Source organism: Oryzias latipes, chromosome 11 (genome assembly GCF_053564925.1).
Source record: "Oryzias latipes strain Hd-rR chromosome 11, Olatipes_Hd-rR_3.1".
Lineage (NCBI taxonomy): Eukaryota > Metazoa > Chordata > Actinopteri > Beloniformes > Adrianichthyidae > Oryzias > Oryzias latipes.
Window position 1 is genome coordinate 26564390 of NC_136247.1, and position 20205 is coordinate 26584594.

A 20205-nucleotide genomic window follows, 5' to 3' on the forward strand; every position below is an offset into this window, starting at 1 on the left:
TTTTGCAAAGATGCTTGTGTATACTGTGGAGACAGTGGGTGTTTGTGTTAGTCTGGGGGCGGTGCTGACAGCCCAGACTCTTCCTGGAAGGGGCTGTTCCTTACTTTGTGATGTCACAAGGTGACGACTCGCTTGTTTTCAGGGATTGGGAGGGGCTGGTGCTCAGAGAGCAAGTTATTAGAGGATTGCTCAGAGATGCATGAATGGATCTAAATACAGCTTAGGTGTTGTTTTTTGAGAGGAATGAACATTACGACACCCTTACCACACCAACAGTCAGTATATTTAATAAATGTTTGCAGAGGGGATAATTGCATCCCCTGTTTTCTTTACACCCTTCTTAAACACTCTTCACTCAGCGATCCCACTGACTAGAACAAGTCTGCAAAGCCCAGGACTTTCCATGAGCCCCTGAGCAACCGCCCAGTTGCCCAAATGGTTAATCCGGCTTTGATGCTATCTGGATTTTTATGCGAGTGGAAATCTGAAGCCCTTGTAGGCAGAACTTGCGTAACAATACACCAGCCTGCAGTAGCAGCCAACCTGTTGCCTGTTGGTTAGGGATTCAAATCAAACGCAGACATCCACTGTGCTTTGGTAAGACACCTAACACCAACTGAACTGTATCAGCCCCTCACTGTAGTAGAAAAAAAATGTGCACATACTGTAGGCAGACGCTTTGCCCCAATTTCTATACCTGGGTTGTACCAAAGACAAAAGTTGGGCCCACTGGATCTGAGCTTGGCACTCAGCATTAAGGGTTAGAAGGGATTGGGGAGGGGAAGGGGGGGGGGGGGGGTCCTCAAGTGATTCCCAAGCACAGCTGCAACTGCTGCTTGCTCCATCATGGAGAACCCAAATGTGGAGAACAGATTTCACACACACACAGTGTGTAACAACTTGTGGGACTCTGGACAATTTAAGACATCTCTTATGAGAAGAACCAATCATTCTTTGATTTAGCTTTGATTAGTTACACATTTATGCCGTATTATCTTTTACAAACCATGAACTATGAGGCCACAAACACAAAGGGCACAAATGGAACTTCAACTTCAACAAATATGATATAATTTAAACGTGAACTGGTTTTAGGTTACGGTCTTGCAATCATTCCCCAGATTTAAGGCCTCAGTTTTTGTGAGGCAGTTGTTTATTTGGAGCTCAGAGAATTGAATCACAGATCTTTCCAAAAACACAACTTTGGTCCCAAATAGCAAATTGGTAAACAAAAAGCAAGAAGCTAAAAATATTGATTCGAACATGGATTAAAAAAAAAAAAGAACAGAAAAAGTATATTCTGAAGTTACACTGACAATAAAAAGTTACCAAAAGCAACATCAATTCTGATTTTAGTCTTAAACTTTATTTGTGAATCATCCTCATTTAACCATTTTACATGTCTTTAAATAAGTTGGCTTTTATTTCCTAGCAACTGATGCACTAAGTGATTAGTCACCAAGTCAGCAGCTGCCACAGAAACAAACACATGAGAGCTATTTCTGAAAAGGTGTGCATCATAAACCTTCTCATGCATTTATCCACATGCATCCGTTTCAGGTGTTCGCTCCTCACTTTTCATGATACCCCAAACATTGTTTACTTTCTTCTGATAATGTGGACAAGCTTTTAGACCTAAAGGAGACTTTTCTTGAAGTGTTAGCGGATAAACGCAAAATAATAAACGTATTTTCTAAACATTCCACTGTTTTGCTGTTTAGGTGTTTGTCTCATCTAATTAGATTTTTAGGATATGAATATGTTGACATCAACGAATCTTATTAACCTTTCATCTGAGATAGGCTGTGGAGCATGCAGCAGCATGTTGCTCTGTAACATGTTAAATTGTGATTACATATTGAGCTGCCTCATTGTATGTCACGAGGTGAGGGGAAGGTCATCAGTCTGAATGACTGCAGTTAAATTTAATTAATCACAGCAGAAAAGCCCCCAACGTCCAGATGCATTTCTACATCCTTCTCTCCTGTGCATCTTGATCTCTGCATTTAAATTTGATATAAAAACATGTCTGTAACACAGGTTGTTATATAGAAAAGCATGTAAATCCACCTTTTACCATCAGGAAAAGTTTAAATCCCAAAAAATTAAAGTATTTAAGGATGTGTGTAAATTGGTGCAAGTTTGGAAGAGAATAGGCTAACTGGAAACACATTGTGCTATGTGGTTACTCCTTAATGGAGCAGCTGGGAAGGAAGAGAAGTTTTCCAAACTTCTGGTCTCAAGGACTTTACGTCTTGGTCACGTGTACCTGTACAGATGTAAGAATGCATGGGTGCATCTTAACCCTTGTGCTATCCTAGGCACTTTAACGTTGGGAGTCATCTGGACCCCACTTTTTTCTTCAATAATTTGTGATCTTCACTGGTGACCATGGATTATTTTTTATCCACATTTATCCACCTTTGTCATGGTAGGGAGAACACATCAATGTAATGGTGGGGTCATCTGGACCCCACAAGATAGCACAAGGGGTGTCTTGTGGTTAAAATCCAAATTTCAAGGGACGTCGTGAAAATGGGGCGTACCATTGTCGTTCATGTGGTATGCGTACAATGCTATCATAAAACGCATGCTCTTAAAACAAAAGGCTGAATGCTGCCCTACAATACCCTAAGGCTGCACGCTAGTTTTGAGTAAGGTGCCAAAACTCACCCCTTATTGACCGGTAACAAATACTGCATGCACGGGTGTGCACGTGATATATCAGTGCCCATAGGATGTCCGCAAAAACTACACTCTGAATGTCTGGTATTCTCATTTCTAACAGTCAGGCTATGTTACGGCCCCGACAGGCAAACCTGGCCCAGTCTAGGGGAAATCAAAAGGGGGCCAAAACATATGGATGATGGACACCAAAGTTTAGGAACACAGTTTATTAAATGGTAGAAATAACCTGTGTCCTGTAAAACAAAAAGAAATAAACAATTACTGTGCTGGTCCCAACAAAAGACAAAACAAAGGGATTGGAGCCTTGGCCAAACAGAAAATAATTCAGGGAGACAACTGACCCAGCCACGTTGACCGTCGGAGTCAGCAGCTCCCTGCTAAGGCTACCTAACAAAATCTAACTAATGAGACAAAATAAACAAAGCCCGCAAATAAGGACTACCAAGGTCCAACCCCAAACTAACATAACAAAACCCAGCAGTATAAGACTGCTGAGGACCAAGAGGGAATCAAAATGGAAACAAACCAACCAGCACAGCTCCAACACAAAACAACTGCTCCTCAGCCTCCTGCTCTGCTCTCTGCATGCCTCTCTTTGGTTGTGACTTCCTCTGACTTAAATACCTGGCAGGTGCTGATCAAGATCATTGGCTTCACCTGCCAGGTAAGCAGAATGAAAGGGGATGCAGCAAAGCAGAAGGAGCAAGACATAAGAGGCTACAACACCAGGAGCGCGCGCTTATAACGTGAACAGCACTTAAATGTCTTCTCTTCACTTCCGTACTACAAACCAGTGTCCCTGCACCCTGACTTATACTTCCATGTTTTAAGCATTCAATAGAACCTGTCGCCCACAGCATGCCCATTGAAAAATATTAATGTATTTATATTAATATCATTTTTAATACACTTGCGTGCACTATGCAGGGTTGCACATTTTTCACCCACAGTATTGTGCCATAAGGGCAGTTGTGATCAAGGCACGTAGGTTCATTTTGTCCTCTATATTATGGTCATCACTATCTCCCTAATGTCTACTGTACTTGCGTTCTTATAGAATGACCAATCCGCCAATGTTATGCTTTAAATCCTGATTCAAACTAAACATTTTCAAGGACTTTAGTCAGTAATTTTTGCTGTGACTTCATTTAAACATTTTTCTCTTCCTGAATCTGTTCATTGATAACATCTCCTTAAGCATTCCTGAGAGGTTCTCTCAATGTGTCACAATAGCTTTTTTTGAATAAATTAAGTCTGTCCTACGAGAAAGTTTTACCAACAGAGCAACAAATCCATTATTTATCACAACAGAAGGATAATTGACAGGTTTTCTGTGCATTTGGAAGCTTCGCATGAAAATCGGATTTTAGAGGCTTCTTGGTTGAGCACTCATGTTTTGCAGATGAACTCAGGTTAGACATCACTGCTGCAGCTCTGAACATGTTCAAACTCCAAAACTCATGTATTAATTTGAAATCATATGAGTGTCGTATTTGTACTGATGATCCATGGTAAATTTGTTGTGAGATGAAAAACTGTTTGTTAATAGGAGCATGGACACAGTTGCATAAAAACTGTAGATTGACGCAAATCAAGGCAAACTTTGCCTAATGTAATATTGTGAAATTAAACAAGAGGCCATGTTAGACGAGGCGTTGGCTCGCTGACCTTCTGTTTGATTCATTTCCTCTTTGATTAATGAAATGATTCATCGTCTAGAAGGTTGATTGGATCAGCACATCCTGATGCAGTTACAGGGACCTTTGAGGGCCCTCAAAATGCTTCCTGGAGTTCACATGTTAAATGAGGCAAAGTTCAATTTCACCGTAATTAAATCCTGTTAAATTAACCCATATACGGAATAAATGATGACTTCAGTAATCACTTCAGTCACTCTTACTGAGGAGCCCTGATTGCATCTTTGAGCGTCTGTAGCCTCACTATTAAATAAATTGTGCACCCTAAAACCCCTGGAGGAATTGGCTCAGACAGCTTTAAGGAAGATCTACAGGAAGTGCTTGTTGCTGAACTTCCAGGAAGCCAAACTTTGACCAGTTTGATTAATTATTGAAAAAGAAAAAACTTCAAATTATAAAAAATCTGGAAATGAATAGTTGAGGGCCATTTGCTGAATTAACCTCTCAATCCAACCCCTTAAAAGGCCTAAATAATGCAAAATTCACTTTTTTTTTCAAGTGTATTTTGCATTATTTAGGCCTTTTTAATAAATAATATTATTTCCTCACAAAAGCACTGTTTTGATTCATTAATGCATTTGAGTATTCCTCTAAAACCTTGCTCTCTGAGTGGGTTCTCACGTTGTGACATCACAAAGTGGGGAACAGCCCCTTCCAGGTTGAGTCGACGCTGTCAGCACCGTCCCCAGGCTGAAACAAACACACACACACACTTTTTCTGCTGAGCTAGCGGTGATCTGTGAAAGCCTTTCCCTTTATATGCACAAAATGCACATCCATCTTTGCAAAAGTACGGATGTTTTTGTGGGGGGAAATCCAGACATGCTGCCGAGGCCGACTTTAGGATGACGTCATGAAATGGGCGGCACCCACACAAAAAGGCGGTGCCTCAGAGATCGTGTCGTCTTACATCCAGGTAGGAAAATAAACTCGCTAAATTAACTCGTTTTAAAAATTAAATTGTCTTTAGTCTTCCAAAGTCAATATATTGAAACATTTATGGATCTAGTTTACTCTGAAAGGCTTAAGGAAAGCATTATATATAGCTCTTTTAAAGCTCAGTATCCCGTTTTTAGTCTTCAGTGTGACCCAACTGTAGATTTAAACCCACGCCTCCCAGTCTCATGGCAGACACTCCCACTGGCCCACTAGATTAATGTCTTTACCACATTTGCTGATAGAAATATTCTTTTTTTTCCCCTTTTATCTTTAATTATGAACACAACTCAGTGAAGTGTCTTTTTACCAAATTAAGTTATGCCAAAAATACCAGTCACGGTCAATATTATTGTACCCCTTTCATCTTGCTTTTATGGAATTTTCTTTTGGTGTTCTGACTATCGCTGCCAGTTTTTTAAGTAAAGTATACACAAGTACAAATACACATCCCTCTCTACCTTTAACTGAATAAAACTGCTCCATGTCAATGTCAGTCCTCAAGTCCATGCCTTGAATTTTCCTTTTCTGCCTTTATTCAATTTCTTTTTTTTTGCATCACATTTTTTCATTTTTGTGCCTTTTTTGTGCCGTGGTGATATGTACCACAGCAATATTCAGGCTGGTGAAGTCTACATTTTCTCCCGATTCCATGCATCCTCAGGCTCTCACACCAATCAATGTTCACAATGGACCAAATCTAAAGCTTGGATGTGCAGAAATGTGTTCTTTCCTACACAGCCATAAAAATAGTATTAAAACATTAAGTCTCTTGTTTTATAGTAGCCGTCCAGCAAGATAGAAATAAAATGACACCGTTCGGCCTTGGCATTGTCACCTGTGATAAAATGTAATGACTGGATCCATTAAAAAGGGGCTGAGTCAACATTTTAAATGCCAGTGTTTTATTACAAATCTAACAGTCTTTGACATAAAGAAAATTTTCCCCAGTGTTGTATTACAGGTTGTTTCATGTTAAATTAATTTTTAAACATTGCATTTTTGTAAACTTTTCATTTATCATACAGCTTTTACATAGTTTCAGCATTCTGTTCTCTGATTTATTTTCTAAGGATGCTGAAATATCTCGTTCTTTTTCTTAAGAAAGAATTTATGATGTCATTTTTTTGAACACAAAACCAAACAAAGCAATTTGTGGCATTTTTAATAACTATAATGTCCAACAATTATGTGAGTTGTTTTTTTTTCAAAAGGGAATCTTAAGTGACAACATCCATCCATCCATCACTTTTTTTTTATAATTTGCAACATAAAACGTTAGTATCTGTGGTTGATTAGCAGAGTGTCCAGCACAGCTTTCGTTCCCTGGCATTGCTAATTCAGTACTAAAGCCCAAGCAGAAAAGGTGATGAACAGTTCTATCTACATGGTGGATGGTATCAGCTCCTTTTTTTGGTTTGTCCCAGTTGTTGTCTGCGGTTGAGGATGCTCAGGACTCTTGACCAGTCACAGGGCCCTCATTTGGTAGAGCCTCAGGTGGGTGGGGTCTTGTACCGGTGGGGCAAGTCACTGGTAGCGCTCTGTGCTCCTACACCCTTCTCCGGTGGTCCTTCTGCCCCTGGTCTGGGTGGCTGGTGTCAATTTTTTGGAAACCCAAGCAGGGCAACAGCAACACAAAGTGTATGAAAATCTAACCCTTCTCAATCAGGTCATAGACACCACAATTCTTTTTTTCATTATTCTAGAACAAAATCTTTTCCACTCCAATGTTAGCATCAGGTAAAGCTATCCAGGCACAGGTTGATCCAGGTGTGGTTGAAAATACCAAAAGAAGCTAATCTAAAGGTGAATCAAAAACAGACTTAAAACAACTTCCTAGGATTACAAGAAGAAACATACTAAAGAATAAAAGGACAAAAACAAACTCCAAAGTATACAGTACTCTGGTTATTCCACCATCCAGCCTCACTCCATTCCACTCAATGAAAAAAAACGAAAGGTGTAAATTGTTAGATCAATTGATTCTTGTTTCATTAATGGTCTGATAAAGTACTAAAAAATGTCTACACAGCCACAGTGAAAACTTTCAAAGGTTCAAGAGTTTTTTAAAAGGGGGAGCCATTGAGATTTAGGGCTGGGTGATCTGCATTGTACTTGTGACACTGAGGAGAAACGCATTTTTTTTCCCAAGGTTATTCTCTGAAGCACAGAAGTTTACATTTAATTGTAAGTATTGAGTTTATTGTTTTTGCATGACTTTTTAAAGTTATAAAACCAATGTTGTTCTGTATTTTCTGAGCACTGGCAGCTAATGTACATAGATGACCTCTGACTATTGATGACATCATCGAAAGGTTGTAACATCCAAATTCAAAGAAGCAATTTTTTCCATATATCGCTCGGAGAAATAAATGTAAGGACAGGGAGGAGCCGTAGGGGTAGAGAAGCAATTCAGATTCAGCCCTAGTGTACTTATGCATTTAGCCCAGATCTGTTATGTCAAAGCTAGATTATTAGGTTTATCAAGGTTTAAAGATATAATAATTGATGACTAGTGCTTGGATATATTTAGTCAAATTCTGAATATTTGGATACGTTTGCCAAAGTTTAACCTCCAACTCTGCAATACCAAGCTGAGAACGATCTGCTATGATTTCTCACCTCCAGACTGTGGCTCTTGTTTTAAACTTGTCTGTTACCACTGCAGGAAACCCCTCAGTCTTGGCTGAGGGAAATTCTGATTTTTTTTAAAAATTGGGTGATGATCCAACTTAAGGAGCAAGAGGACTTTTGTTTTTCTTTTGTCTGAACCTTTTTTACAGTAACAGACTGTTGACAAAAGCCCAGCACTCACAGAGATAAATGGGATGATAGTTTGCCATTAACAGCTTGAACCCATACACCAGCAGGCCTGGAGAAGCACCAAATATCCACAGTCACCGGCCGAGAGCACAACAAACTGCTAAAGATGGCAGCCGAGCTGCGCTTGATCAGGCAGCGTGCTGCTCAAATTATTCCATTGAAAATAAGCAAACTGTGTCTGTTGTCATTCAGAACAGCTTTTAGTTTCAGTCTACCTCCCACCTCTTCTGAATTACAAAGAGAATCATATCTCATTATGGAAAGTTGAAACAGTGTCAGTGTATCCTTGGAACCATCTTTGTGATTTGAGCTCGGCCCAGTTTTCTATAAAACCCGACTGAAAATCAAAGCAGAAAAGACAACAAGGCATTTTTATTTGCTTAGATTGTTTATATCAAGACATATATCAAGGCATATGGAACCCTTAACTACGGAGTCCTTATCCATGTCCTGACATGGATAAAATAAAAAATATCTTGTTCCCACAAAATAATATTCCAATCCCTCGAAATAATTAATTAGTGCGAACGAAATAATTATTCACGTGATTAGTCACATTTCTGTCTGTGCGTGTCTCATTACATTGCATGGAAGGCACTGAGGATGTTTAGAGATCAGATTTATTTATTTTAAAAAGCACAAAAGCATCGGTAATCATGTCTGCGTTCATTTACATCCCGGTACGGTCTCCATCCTGTCGCAAAAGCCGCTTCCTGCAGCTACTTCCGTGTCTCTGTGACACACATTCGTTCAAGAGGGGAAAATAACACCAAGAATGATTTATTTATTATTTTCTCAATGAAAATAAGAAAAATATGATAATATTTAGAATTCACAAGCTTCCTGCTTTGCCATACCGCAGCAATTCTCTAGACATAGCTCCTAGCTCCGCCGCAGAACTCTTTTGCTCGTCATGCCACCATTCAGGCAGCTGGCTGGCTGGTAGACGGCGGTAGGCGATGCAGCAAGCTTGGGCATCCTAAATCTTATGATATTTTTCTTATTTTCATCGAGACAAAACTCAACTTGAAATATTTGTTGCTTTGTTTAGTTTAAAATCCCACTCGAAGCATCTTTAGATCTTTTTTAAAGCATTCCCAGTAGTCTTTTAATCATGAGTGAGCTATTTTTAGTAGAAATCTTTAGAAAATCGTCATTTTCGATTACATAGTTTCTGAAGACCGTCAATAGGCAATTACAAATTCACTTTACAAAAAAAACAAAATATTTTCTACTTTTGATTTGTGGGTAGGGCAACCCTGTCCCCCCTTCCCATCACCCATAATTGAGAGCTATCTGTTTACAACAAAACTGGTGAGCAATATTGGAGCTATGCAGGAAAACAAAGCTATGCATGGATCTAGTCGTGTACAAGTGGATGCATCAGAATGGGGCAAAGCGGGGAGCTTGTGCCCCGCCCAATGTATTTTTAAAGTAACACAATTTTCATCAGAGCACGTCTTTGAATAAAGAATACATTCATCTTTCCCAAATATTATTGCAGGAGCAGATGAAATCCTGCTAGCAGGATGAGAGTTATGGGGGTTAAATGCTGGTAGAATTATGTAAATCCCAGTAATTTGAGCGATTATCCAGAATTTCTGTAAGGTTATATATATATAAAAAAGGGCATCTTCATCCAGTTGAGCATTAACCTTTAACCAATATTATACCAGATTCTTGTTAACGAATTCACTCTTCTGTCACAGTGACGCAGTTGTGTTGCACTGCTCATTACAATTCACATGGTAGTTGGGGCATTAAAAGGATAAAGACAGAAGAAAAGCAGAGATTATAAAAGAAAATGAAAATTGAGATTTTTTTTTATATCTGAATATCTTTTTAATAAAATGAAATTCACTGCTCTTGGATTTATCTGACTGTGCGAAGGAATTTAATAAAAAGAGGGCGGTTTTAACAAGCTTTACACTAAATCAAGACAGTAAATGTAATCCTAGAAGGTTCTTTAGAGTTAATATTCGTATCTCAGGAAGAAAACTGAAATAATAAATGTTATAATACCTTGATTTAGTTTTTTTTGTCTTTATCTGACCGGTGTTTAAAATCACACTTTTTTTTAGACAAATCGTGTAACTTTTGTCGTGTAAAATGAGCTCTAGGGACAAGTATTTGATTTATGGTGTGTTCTATGGAGATTGAACCACGCTCAAACATTTTAATATAACCATATTTTTTTGCATCTAAAGTTCATCTATTATCTGAGAAGGAATAGCATTAAGTAACTGTCACCCAAAGATTAACGGTAAGGCTTAATAATCGATGACTGATCTTCATTTGGCACATGACCTGAATTTTAAAGATTGTACAAATACATACTTTAAAAAAAAGCAACACCTGAAACATTATTGGATTTAATGCAGCTCTTAAAACCTTACTCGGAAAGTCACAAAATCGAAATGCGAGGTGATGTGAGTTCATGTGGCATGCAGGAGAAAACAAGCGTGTTTTAACAGACAAAAAAAGATACTTCAGCTTAATAAATAAAGCTGCTGGCATGTTCCCAACAAAAAAAAAAAAGATGCTTGTTAATCTGCAGGAGATCAGTGAACAAACTGTTTTGCTTCAGCTTCTGAGCCCGGAACTCACCTCCACCTCTGAGGATGATCGGGGGAAACACACTGAGATAAAGGGAAATAGCAGTAGGAGGTGTGCTGTGTCACCTCACGACACCTAGTTTTGTAGCTGCCTTTGTAAACAGAACGAAGAGGGGTAAATAAAGAAGTCTTAGTGTGGGAAAAAAGAGATCTCTGAAATGTAGCTCTGGTTTAGTTTCACCTGCTCAGATGCACAATGCAATAAAGATTTCACCTGTTTGAAAATATTAGAAGCAAAGGAGCAAATACACAAAAGAACGGACAGTAGGCAATGAAAATGTGTCAAATAAGTGGTTTACCAACTAACATGATGAGAAAATCCTTTTTTGCCTAATGGTGTGATTCCAATTATGTCTTCTTTTTACCTTTTGCTAGAGGTGTTGCAATTAATCCATCAATGGATTTCTATGCCTAGGATTGAAACAGATTGATCTGTCTCAGGCAGAATCCAACTACATTGACCTATGTGATTAAAAAATCATTTCAAAATGAGACAAATCAATAATCGAATCGAAATTGGAAAATACCATATGGATTAAGACAAGATGGGTCTATTTTACCAGGACATAAAAATTACCAAGTGCCATCACATTTTTGGATAAAGATGTCCTGGATCTAAGGTCACTGAATTGGTTTGTTCAAAATGAACCAAAATCAAAACTCAATGAATCGTTACACCCCTGCCTTTTCCTAGATCCCTTTAGAAGTCGCCACAGCAAAACAGCTTCCACTGATTCGCACAGATTTTAATGCAGGATGCCCTTCTTGAAACACCCCTGTAATTTACCCGGGCTGGGGACCGGTACAGGGGGACCACCCTTGAGGTTACACAGTTAGGCAGTAGAACCCACACGAAGCTCATTGCACCCCCTGGGAATAAAACCCCGATTCCCCATGTGTCAGTTCTGCAAAATGTAAAGCATTAATTAACATGATCAACATTTTGCTCTTATTTATAATTTTTACTTTGACTGTGTATGAATTAAAATCCAAACCAAAATTCCCAAAGACTGCTTGAGAATTAAAACGAATATTTCTCTAAATAAACGTGTAACGAATGGTGCATTCTGGCAAGATATTGGTATCTCACTGCACACACTGAGAAATGTCCTCTCTAGTTAGGTATGTTGTCTTGGCTCGTATCATGTTGTGTCATTAGGGTTTGTGTTTACCACTGTCACAGTTGCACCAGGTATAAATTGCTAATCATCCACAGATGTATTCTGTTAAGTCAGTCGTCCTTAGTCTATTTAAATGTCTAGTTTCCTCTTCATTTTTGTCAGGTCATCTGCTGTTGTCACCATTTTAGTTATGCCCTTAGTTAATAGATTTTTTTTAAGCTTTAAGATTTTGTTAAGTAATCTCCTGCAATTTGGGGTCCAACACCATCAATTGCTGACACACACACAGACAAGTAAAATGTGAGAATGTCACAATTTACCGGGCAAAAATGCAGACGGGAAATATATAAGGTTTTGCAAGAAATTCACCAGTGTAAGAATGAGATAATAAGATCACTATTTTATCAAAAGAATCCTAACATTTCAGTAGAGTTTTCTGTAAGGCTTTGTCTTGATCAAACCCAATATTTAACATTGATCTGCACAACCAGTATCAAGCCGGTAAACAGATCTGGCTGTGGTCTTCAGGTTTAGGCACTACAAATTGTTTAGGTAATACCAAGAAAAAAAACCTGGATCCCCAAAAAGGTAACAAAGAGGAAGGTTAATTAACTGTCTTAGCAACGGCAGTAGTGGTGCCCTTTAAAAAAACTTTTATCTTTGATTACTGAATGGCAGAAATTGTATGATCTTCATCACATGTTGGCTGAACATCAGATGGGTTTCCTGAAAACCCAGAAACACCAGAACCTGTTGCAGAGCACTAGCTGCTGTAATTAGGACTCATTCTGGTCAATGAGAGTGGTCACTCACACCTCCCTGCGCACCAGGGAAAGCAACTGCCGCATCGTGAATTGACGCAGGGTGGTGGGACCCACGTACAAGCCTGGTCAGAGGGTTTGGCTCTCTTCTCGGAACATCCCCATCCAGGCTACATCACGTAAACTGGCTCCACGCTTCATCGGACCTTATACTATCGAGCGTGTCATTAATCCATCCTGTGTCCGTTTGTGGCACTCAAGGTACACCCTTCATTCAATGTTTCCCAGATCAAGCCTGTTCAGGAGAGTCTTCTGTGCCCGCCGTCCGCTGCCCCAACAGCCTCTGGCAGTATCTCCTACCCCCTCCTTTCTCCTCTGCTCTGATGATTGGAACCAGCTTTGACACTCACCTCATCTGCTCACCGCCTTCTTAAGGAGATCCAGCCCAGTTCGTTGCCCTTCACGGTGCTTAGTCTGGTCACCTCCTCGTGACTTACCTCGGCTTGTTGTCTCGCTCTCAGGTCCAGCTCCACGAGTGTCCACCTGGAATATTCCTCTCCAAGATCTGCCGCTGCCTTACCTCGTCTCCTGCAACGCTCCGCTCCAGCTACGCCACGACTCTTGCCACAGCCACGAAGAGAACTCCTACTACAGCAAGCCCACTGCCTTTTCTGATCACCAGCCGAAAGGAAATGAACTCCAAAGACCACTGATTTTTCCAGCCGGAAAATCAAAACCTAGTTTTTCATTCTTCGTTTGAGTTTTCTTCCGGGTTCCAGCATCTGGGTCTGCTACGTCATACAAATCATGACAGTTTCAATGCAATGATCTATGTTTTTATGTATTTGTCCCGATTAAATAAACAGTAATTATAATAAAAGGAAGCAAACCTGCTTTCTATCGCATGTTACTTAACACCTGAACACCTCAGAGTCAAATTTGTTCTCAGTATGTAATCCATCTCTGGGGGGGGGGTATGGGGGGGGGGGGGGGGTGTATGGCCATCCCAGACCGGCTTGTGAACAATTTAGTGACCGAATCCCCTCAATGCTGAGTGTCAAGACCGGTCCTCGTTTGGACCAATCCCTAACCTTTGATTCCCAAATATAACACAACTCCAGAGGGATCAAATGTTGCAGTTCTTCAAACAAATTTCCCATTCCTTTTACCGTTAAAAATGCAGATTTCACCTAGAAGTTTATCACATTTACAGTCAGGTTTCAGTGATCTTTCCATTGTTTTTTTTCTTTTTGTGACAACTTTAACCTTTTAATACCTGAACTGTCATTGGTGACAGGAAATATTGCACGTAACTCTTTGACTATTTAAGCAATTTACCTATATCAACGGATTTTGACTGAGAAAAGCTGCTTTTGGTTAATCATAGAACGTCAACACTTGAACTAAAAAACTGGTATTTAAGGGTTAAAGCAATTGTAATGAGCTTAAATGTCAGCTTTCATAAATGCATGTCTTTTTTACAACTTTGGTGGATGGACTTGCGCTTGTCCCACTTCAGAATTCTTTTTTCATTTCCAAGAGTCCTATAGGTGGCGCCAGAGATTGGTGTATAAATGTCTATTAACCTGACTAAGGACTAGAACCCACAACTTTCAAGTTTTTGGAAAACACTGTACCACTCAGAAACCAAGGTAGTAAAAATACTAATAGATAAAAGAAGTTGCTCACACTGTAATCTTTTTATCTTTAGCTGTTGAGTATACCTCTTACTTTTCTTTTGCTTGTTTTTCATTTTTTGTCATTTTTTCATTATTTGGCATATTCAGTGTCATCCTTGTGGAGAAAGGAAATACTAAAGTCTGCGAGCTGAGAAACAGAGCAGCAGATGATCAGCCTGAATGAGCCTCTCAGTTGCTTTGTGTAATAACAAAAGCCTCAAAGAGCCCTCGTTACAGGTTGTTGGTTAGCTTTGATCAAATAAGTGGAAGTTTGGAGCTCACATCAATCCAAGGCTAATGGTCTGTGGAAAACGCTGCAGAGATTCTCACTGCAACCAGAGGATTTTTGGGTGGAAGCCCTGGCAGACAAGCTATATGGCTTTCATTTGCATCACAGCATGCCCCATCCAAATCATGGCAAGTGGGGCATCATTTTTCTTCACAATAGGCCCAGAAGGGAGGTAAAATGGAGCTCAAGTTGGCATTGAATGATCCTCCCCCAGGAAAGGATTCATCCTGAGCTTGTCTGTTTCATTAAACATTAAACTTCTTCAAACTTCAGTAGGCTGGGCCCACGGCCCGGAGGGAACATTTACTTTAATGCATTGTAGGCCTGATTTCAACCAAAGATTAGTCAGCTCAGTGCTGAGTGTCAAATTCAATTTTACAAAAGAACCATGAGCTGATTGGCAAAGAGTTTAAACAAGGACACCTTAAAGGAAAAGGTAAAACTTGCAAAAAACACAAATACCTTTCCACTTTAAAAAACTTAAGCAAGTTTCTGCCTTTAAATTGGCATTGTAAAAGTTAGTGAACTTAGGCTTTGTGTCCTTCCGTTTTTGCATCACCTAACAAAACTCAAATACAAAGAGGTATGAGAATACTAGTATTACAAACTAATAACAAAAAAATACTACTTGGAACAGCTATCTAAATATGTTGATAATGCATGGTCATACCATAAGAGTGTCATAAATAAAATGCACTACTTAAATCTCACATACACACACCTACAACCACCAACAAATAGTCTGCACACAGCTATTTAAAGATTTATCTCACAAGGCTCATTCACACAGACAGGTAGACGGGAGATTTGCAGAACCAATATTCTTGAAGAGGGGTGTTAAAACAGTATCCATGCCCATATTTGTGCAAAAGTGAATAAGCAGGTGGATTGAATAAAAATTAGCTTTTTATAGTGTACCTTGATCACAATGAGCAAAGGCAGGAGGCCTGGCATCCTACACCCCAAACTAGGGGTAGACAGCGTAACAGCCCGGCCGATCCAGGCACTCAAGAGCCCCACCGTCAAACAAAGAACCCGGAACAACCACCCACAAGACCCCCCTGGCCCAAGGTGCTCCATGTCCAGACCCAATGCCCAAACTGCACGAGACCCACGTCGGTGCCCAGATGAGAGGCACGCCACTGCCCAGGAGTCCTGAGACCCCACCCCCAGAGGCAGGCCGGGACCACCCATGGCCGCCCCACACTGCACACCCGGACAACCTGCTCGCCAGCCTTACCTGGGACAAACCGGGGGAAGCAGACATTTTGACTCAAAATTCTCATTACCAATGCATTTATCACATGCAACTGAGAGCTTCTTATGAAGAAAGTGGACAAACAGGCAGTGTTTTTAAAGCATTAATTATAAATAAATCAAACATTTTGCATTTCTTGTTTTCTTAAACTGGCAGAAAATTTTAAAAAACATCAATTCTGTTTCTGCTGCCCCTTTTTTTTCATCCAGTGAGCCTACAGGCTTTCACACAAATTTAATCATCATAATAATTAGTGTTCACATCATAAAAGCTGCTGATTCGGTTGCAGGAGTTGAGGACGAGTTTTTTGGTTTGGTGCTGCAGGAGCAGGTTGCAAATTTCCAATTTTTTCACTGGTATTGTTGATTAGAATTCCCAGGAATGATGTGGATATTTGTCAATTTAAAGGTGAGCATACACATGATAATATTATAATATTGCTTTCTGTTCCGCCTCTTTGGTTTAATTTGAAGAATGCGAATAAATTAGAGTGTAACCAGTTAGATTATTTTTATGTGTTAGTCAACTTTTGCATTTAGAAATGCTTAATGCGTTTTTAAATAAAAAATCTCAACTGCCTTTTTTCATGCATTTTGATTTGAAAGCAGCTCTTCACGTTTCTGTCTTTTCAGGAGAGTTACATTTGCAAACACCAGTTAGCCACAGATTTAAGATCCATATGTATCTGACTGTGAGTCATTTGCATTGTACATCATCTTTAGCAGGATTAATCTCAGGATTTTCTTCAGATGTGAAGTAATGAGGTTTTCAATCTAGAGTATTAGTACTCCCAAGTTTTATTGAAGTGAATCTCCATGGCAACATCAACCGCTGCTGCAACTGCAGGCGCCTCTGCAGTGTGTGAATGCCTTGACTGTCAGGGATAGTGGTTATGGAAGACCTAAATGCAGGAAACAAAAGACATACTTGACTGTCACTGTGTGAGTGGGGGGAAATTAAGGTGAATAGGAATTTCTTTTAAAGTGGGAAACTGAACTTGATAAAGACAAAACCTGACAGAGAGGGCAAAGATCAAGGAAGAAACCTGACAATCAAAACCAATCCAATGAAATCTAAGCTAAAAAAACAAAAATCCTTGCATTAACACAGAAAATGAAGAAATGTTGTGTGCAGAAGTATCGTTATTTAGAGAGACAGACCTATTATTAAGAGGGAAAATAAGAATATACATTGAGGGATCTTGTTATCATGCTCTCCAGAGGTGAAATCTACTGTGACAAAGGTCAACAAGGCTGTTAATGTGTAAGTGGTTAACCGTGAATTCCTCTCACTTGTCCAGCTCCTGTCCAAGTCGTTGGTTCCTATTTTTTAACGTAGTCATGTAGCGAATTGAAAACTGAATTATTTATTTACACAATTACGTCAAGCTAACTAGCAGCCTATGTGTGTGGTTTGAAGCTGAGCAGAGGCCATGCTTGACACAAGCTGCGCGAGAACATATGCTCGGCTGTAGACAGGCTTATGGACAGCCTAAACATGGAGGCAAGAAGGCTTGTTGCCAGCAGCCATACAGGAGGATGGGTAGACAGCTGCAGGCTGTGGACCTGATCCAAACACTGCTGGAATTGCATAGCAAAAAAAAAAAAAAAAAAGACTTTGGTGCATCATGTCTAGTAAAAGAAACTTGAACTCTGGGAGAAAAACAAAAATAGCCAAGGCTCACTTTTGAAACGAGTATTTTCCTCGCAAATCTGACTGTTTGTTTCACCTGCGCACAACTGTGTCAGGTCTCTGCAGACCACTGTGATCCCGAAGACATGGAAACCGTTTTTAAAAAGTATGAGGTAAAAGACAATTGAAAAATAATAGCAGGCCAGTTTTTCTTGTGAATTCAGTATTCAGACCCCTGTTTCAGTCTTGTTGACTGTCTCTTAACGTTGATCTTACAGATTGCTCAAGAGCCACTTCAGCCAGGAGAGCAGTTTGTGATTGTTTCAAACATGGCAGATAAAATCAGAGAGTCTGTGACAGCTACTGAAGTGGAGGAGCGAATGCTTGTGAAGAGGCCATGAATTTTAAAATACTATTCTGTGCAAATCTGTGTCATAGCTTTGTCAGACCAGAAAAAAACATCCGAAATGCACCAAAAAATGAACCTTATGAATACAAAATGAGGACTGGCAAGATACATGTATACTCGCTTTTCTGACAGTTTTCCTTGCAAGAATACACAAACATTGTTTTTTTTTCCACACTTATGTTAGGTGATTAGTGTTACAATTATAAAATGATGCATCACCATTGGGGTGACGGCGAGCCTAAGGTATTTCCTTCAGGAAACTGAATACCTCTGTTAAATTCACAAGTACACATGAAAAATGCAGCCAATAAATGTGTTGCAGCCACAGAAACCAAAAGAACAAAATGCTACCATTTCAATAACATGCTGTGGAGCATTTTGTAAACCAAAAACCACATTCTGTTCCCAAAATTAATCCATCCGTGAAACACCAAATGTTGCAGTTCCTTACATGACCACTGAAGGCCGAAGCAGTTTCCCATGACTTCCCATGCAAGACCTCCTTTATGACAAAAAAAAGTAGTGTTATTGTATTGTTATAATTGCTGTGAACAGAGGTGAATAGTAACAAGTTACATTTGATCTGTTAAATTTACTTAAGTAACTTTTGGTACAAAGTTGTACTCCTCAGAGTAGGTTTTCTGCACCATAACTTTTACTTTTCAGATTTAGGATTTATCTAGTTGGGCTGCTCATACAGCTCATCACAAAGCAATTCCTTGTATTCATGGAAACAATAATTGCTAATTAGAACAATTCAATTCAAATTGTATGCTATATCATCTTTTATAGATAGTCTGAAAATAACTCATCAGCAATTTAACCCACTCTGACATTTTTTAGCTAAAACAATGTCTCAAGATCAACTCTTACATTATTTCTGATCCTGCTCTTCTTGAGTTAGAATCTGCATTGGAAAAAAGGTTAGTGAGGTTATTTAACAGTTCATGACTCATACAACCACAGCATAAATGTACAGAAAACACTTAAAATAAACATTTGAATTTCATCTCGGAGCCTATATCATGATTTTCTTAAGCCTTTCAGACTAAACTATATATATATATATATATATATATATATATATATATATATATATATATATATATATATATATATATATATATATATATATAGTTTAGTTAATTTATATATATATATATATATATATATATATATATATATATATATATATATATATATATATATATGATAATAAATTACTTTTATAATTTACCTTATAATTATTTTCCAAGTTAGTTTTCCTACCCAAAAGTAAGACTTCTTGATCTCTGAGGCATTGCATGGCTATCGCTCCTTGTAGATGGCGCTCATTTCATGACGTCAACAGTCGGCCTCGGCATGTCATTGGATTTATCAGGATGACCCACACGACAGGCCACAGTAAGAAGAAACCAGAAGTCTTAACAAAAAGCTCCACTCTAGGTGGGAAAAATCCACAACATGACAGAACACAACACCAGAATATCAAATAAAGTAAGATGTGCTAGAGCAAGAACTACAATAAGCTACACCCCGAAACAGAGTACAGAAACAGAACCACTTAAATACAGCTCAAACAAATTAGCCTAAAGTGCAGGCAGCTGTGTGCCACTCCATGGAGGGCCACCAGAGAGAGGGCGGAGCCTTCCAGGGGAGCCACAGCCATCCTGCACAGAGAAGACAGAACTGACAGACTGTGTCACCGCAGTGTGTCTGCGTTTTGTCTGCAAAAGCAAACAACAGCCAAACTTTGCAACGATGGATGTGAAAATTGCGGAGATAAAATGAAAGCGTTTTTGCTGATCACCGTTAGCACGTAAAGTGGGTGTGTGTGTTATCCTGGGGGCGGCGCTGGCTGTGCAGACTATTCATGGAAGGGGCTGTTCCTCACTTTCATGTGTCGTAATGAGAGAAGCCATTTGTTTTCTTGGATTGGGAGGGGCTGGCGCTCAGAGAGCAGGTTTTTAGAGGAATACTCAGAAATGGAGCAAAATACCACTTTAAGGTGTTTTTGTGGGGAATTGTAATTATAATACTCTTAAAAGCTCAAAAGGTTGACATTACATGATGTGGACCAAATACTGAGAATTGCTGAGAGACAATATCAGCCATTAAAACTTTTAGGATTGTTCCTAATCTTAAACGTGATGATTTTAACCTTTTTTTTGGATGTTCTATAATGTTGAAGTGTTTTTGGTAAAAAAAACAATCATCTTAAACAGCATTTCTTTATTGAAGTCAGTGTGAAGCATGAACAGACATCCCGTCGGAAAAAGATACGACGTAAATTCTAC

General features: G+C 39.2%; 1 long non-coding RNA gene across 1 annotated transcript; it reads right to left on the bottom strand.

Moving 5' to 3' along the window:
- Positions 1 to 16646: 16646 nt before the first annotated feature.
- Positions 16647 to 19889, bottom strand: LOC110015865 (uncharacterized). The gene is made up of 4 exons (XR_002874167.2): positions 19146 to 19889; positions 18782 to 18815; positions 18360 to 18410; positions 16647 to 16768 (listed from the first exon to the last, which is right to left on the bottom strand). It is a non-coding gene; the product is annotated as an uncharacterized LOC110015865 (long non-coding RNA).
- Positions 19890 to 20205: the final 316 nt, after the last annotated feature.